Genomic DNA, 4,787 nt, shown 5'->3' on the forward strand with positions numbered 1-4,787 from the left:
TAATAATAATGGTAATGATGATGATGATGATAATAATAACACTAATAATAATAATGATAATGATAATGATAATGATAACGATAATGATAATAACAATAATAATAATAATAATAATAACAATAATGATAATAATAATAAAAATAATAATTAATAATATTAATAATAATAATAATAATAATAGAAACGATATTCTAATTAATTTCGCGCTTCAAATTTGTGACATTGTTGGTTGCCATCTTGACAACGGCCACGTAGCATGAACAATCGTATAATTTCAAATATTTTGTTTACTAATTTCAATGAACCTTTGCGTTTTTATTTCGTTACTTTTATTTTATTTTAATATATTAAAAAATACAACTAATTAACTATTAATAGAATTTATTTAAAATATATATTGCACTGATGATGACTTTACGTCGAAATAGATCTATATGCATAACTTTAATAATAATAATATAAAAAAAAAAAATAAATAAACGATTATAAAAATGGGATCTTGCTTGATTAATTTTAACAATTAAAATCATAAACGATTATAAAATGGATTTCAACATTTTGAATAGACTTAATTGTAAAGAACTAGTTCAAAATATTAGAAAATCAACCATAAAACTTGTTAATGCTGAATCGTCGGTGGATTTTTTGAACAACTGTATATATATATATATATATATATATATATATATATATATATATATATATACATACTTAAGCGCATAATTTAAGAACATGGTATGTTAAAGGTTAGGCTAAGCATACATGACACATAATAACAACATCACTAATTGTGAGATGAGCTGGACAATTTTCTTTGTGCTATAACATGGGTTATGCATACATTATAAGCTGATCTTTGTGTAAAAGAACTTTGGCACGTGCATACATGACACATAATAAGCTGATCTTTGTGTACAGAATTTGGCGTATCACACAGCTTATTCATATATTTGAATTAATTAACTATTTGCTTGGTGTTATTTTTTGAAGTTCAATCAATCCATCAATCAATCAATCAATCAATCAATTAGCTTATAAAGCGCTATTTCCGCGATGTTCAACAGCGCTCCTCAATGAATTTTGAAAACAGATGGGTCTTGAGATCCGCTCTGAACTTCGCAAGTGATGGAGAGTAGTCAGAGAAGTAGGAAGAGAGTTCCAGAGAAAAAGACCAGAAAAAGCAAAAGCAGATTTGGCTTGACTTTGACGGCGAAGTTCCAAAAATGTTGAAAATTAATGAGAAACTTCATAGCTTGAACAGCGACGCAATTGAAAAAGTTAGATTATTATTACTAAGTTTAAAGCTAAGTATGCATATGCATTACGCTAAATAATAGTCATTGTGATAACAGAAAAGGACACGTAGGGCACATCACTATTTATTCTATTTGTTTTTGGACGATAACTAATGTACAGTGTGACTTTTACTGTGGCACGCTTTTTAGTTCATTCAATTCGTTTGGTTAAAGAACGTTATATTTATTTTACGTAACAAATTAGTATACGTACATTACGCTTATTGTTTTCTATTTAGTTTGTGTTTCAACTCTTCAAAACCATCGGATCAGTTGGATAGTTACTTGAATGAAATCAACAGAGATATCAAACAACATTCTAGACTTCTGGAAATCTAAATCTTCAAAATGACTAAAGTTGTCATCAGTAGCTGCTCAGCTTCTAAGTATTCCAGCAACTAGTACATCCTCAGAAAGATGTTTCTCCACCACTGGAAGAACACTGGAAGATAGGCGCTCAAGACTTTCACCAGAATCTGTTGATCAGCTGCTTTTTCTCAACAGTCAAGGAGTGGCATAATATTTACAAACAATTTACTAAAACACTAACTGTTATTAACCAGTATTTTTTTTTGTTTTTATAATAAAAATTGTACATGGAATGTACTACATAATACTCTGACTAAGGATACTTTGATTGTTTTTGTTAATAATGATATAATTATTGAGGGAATGAGTGCGGGAAAATGAGGATTTGTGAGGGAATAAGTGCGGGTGAGGGAAGGCTTGTGAGGGAATGGGTGCGGGTCAGGGAAGACTTGTGAGGGAAGACTTGTGAGGGAATGAGTGCGGGTGAGATAAAATTCATTTTCAGGAGGGGCAGGTGAGGGAATAGAAATGTGTTCTCGCGTAGATCTCTAGTATGTATGTATCAAAGACATATATATATATATATATATATATATATATATATATATATATATACATATATATATATATATATATACATAATATAATGGAATAATATATTCCATTATATTATTTCTGTGCGTATTTCCAAACAATATATAGATTTGTTCATACCGTTTCTCACATTTTTTATCAATTTGTGTTATGACACTGGTTATTGTTAGGGTTGCACCAGAGTTCGGCCCCTGTCCCGGCCAAAATCCGGGGCCAAAAACCTAAATTTGGTACATCTCTAATTATTATCCTAAGGCGTTAAAACATGCCGTTGTGACTCCCTTATTAAAAAAGTCATCTCTTGATAAGGATTATATGCAAATTATCGCCCGATTTCCAACCTCTTGTATTTATCGAAAGTCGTTGAACGTTTAGTTCTAAAACAGTTTTTGAATGTGCATGGTTTAATTACAATCCATCAGTCTGGTTACATCAGTATCACTCTACTGAAACTGCTCTGATCGATATTTCTTCTGAATTGTTTGCATCTGTGGAATTGTAGTTTAAGCATTGTCCAGAGTTTGTTGGTTTGACGTATACTTGGGTAGAGAGCTGATTTGCGTGCATGGTGACAAAAGTGTCAAGAAAAGAGATTTTATTATTGTTACTAACTTCAATTGTAAATGATAAGCAAGAGTTATTCTGGAACAGGTTTTGGAGTTGATATATGTCAGCTATAGACTTTGTGATGATAAAGAACTGTAGATACAGTGAACCGTAAATAACTCACATGTAGATACAGTGAGTTATTTGGCGCAACAAATGGATTGCGTATGGTACATAGTTGGAGGAGCTCTTTAAGTAAATGAGGAGGAATGTCGAGTTGAGGAAGAGAAGGGTGGTTGTATACGTATTGGCAGATAATTTCAATAGTTTGCAGGACTGGTATGTTGGTAAAAAGGCTTTCAACGTCTAACGACGACAAGTGTCCTGTGGTATCTTTATGGCTATGGATGATGTCGGCAAATTCATAACTTGATTTAACGGAAAAGTTACGGGGTACGTATGGCAAGATAAGTTGATTGATAGTTTTAGCTAACTGGTAGGTTGGAGTTAGGCATTGAGAGATGATGGGGCGTAGTGGGTTGTTAGGTTTGTGTATTTTTACATTACCATAGATATATTCTGGAGAGTAGTTTCCAACGATTGGTGTTAGTTTGACGTTGGACGAACTGAGGTTGATTAGTGCAATCAATTTATTAGCGTCTGTTTTGATATCGGATGTGGGGTCTTTATTAATTGGTGAAAACTTTGTACTATCAGAGAGGATGTTATTAATTTGATGAAGATAGTCGGACCTATTAAGGATAACGTATGTGTCAGACTTGTCAGATTTACGTATGGTAATAGCCTTATTTTGACGTAGTTGTTTGGCAGCGTGAAACATGATGGGCTCTATTGTATGTTTTGTTGGTGTATAACGGTGTCGATGCGCCTCGGTCTGTAACTGACTGTGGAATGAATTATCAAATTTGATGAAACGTTGATTTTTAAGCCTAAGACAATCGGCGTAAAGTGTTTCCAATTCTGTTTGTTTAATTAGTTTTTGATATGGTTTACGTATATGAGTGTTAAGTCCCAGATTCAAAAAGGACGATTCGTCTGGTGTTGGCTGATATTTAGATAAATTAACGAAAAATTGTGTATCGTTATTAGGAAGAACGATATGTCCATTATAAAGTTGACTAAGTTTATTAGTAATAATCCGTTTTTTACTGAGGTTGAAATTGTCGTAACGTTGTTGGACGAAAACGTTGAAGGTATCATAATTTATGTTAGGATCTTTAAATAAAGATTGAAGAAAATTGTCATATTGTTGCGATAATAATTTATGTTTAATTATTAATTTAGTTAGCTCGTTGCCTATAACTTCTTTTGGAGAAGTACGTTGGAGACTGGAGGAACCTCGAGGTTGATGACGTATATAATTTGGTATGAGGTTCTCAGATAAACATGTATCTAATATTCTATTTTCTATTTCTTATAATTTATATTATTAACTCCTCATTTGGTTTTACAATCTAGGCTCCGACGATGGCATTAGCCGAAACGGCCGTCAGCCAAACTTCACAGTTTAATAAAGTTGAAACAAAACAGCTTCGTGTTGTTGAAATTTTATTTAAAAAACTTCTAGCTGCAAAATGGGGTGTAATCTTTAACCGAACATGTTTATCTGAGAACCTCATACCAAATTATATATATATATATATATATGTGTTGGTAATAGACCATAATTTTTACAATATTCTATAAATTCTACCGAATGTTTGGCGTTAATATGTTTGTAGTTCGTTTTTTCGATTTTTCTCACTAAAGTTTTTTGGTGAACGTTTAGTTTATTAAAATTCAAAATAAACTTACTTTTCGAATTCATGCTGCAAATAAGGCCATATTTCGATTCCGAATGCATCATCGTCAGTGCTCCTTGCTGTATATATAGGGAAATATTGACTTTGTCAAAAGTTAACTTCGACGTTGTAAAAATTAAACTTAAAATTAAACTCCGAATTTATTACAACAATAAAAAGACGTCTCACCTAATACTGAAAAACAACTGCAGTCCTAGAGATAACTCTGAGTTAAAGCGTA

The sequence above is a fragment of the Helobdella robusta genome (assembly GCF_000326865.2).
Source record: "Helobdella robusta unplaced genomic scaffold HELROscaffold_8, whole genome shotgun sequence".
NCBI lineage: Eukaryota > Metazoa > Annelida > Clitellata > Rhynchobdellida > Glossiphoniidae > Helobdella > Helobdella robusta.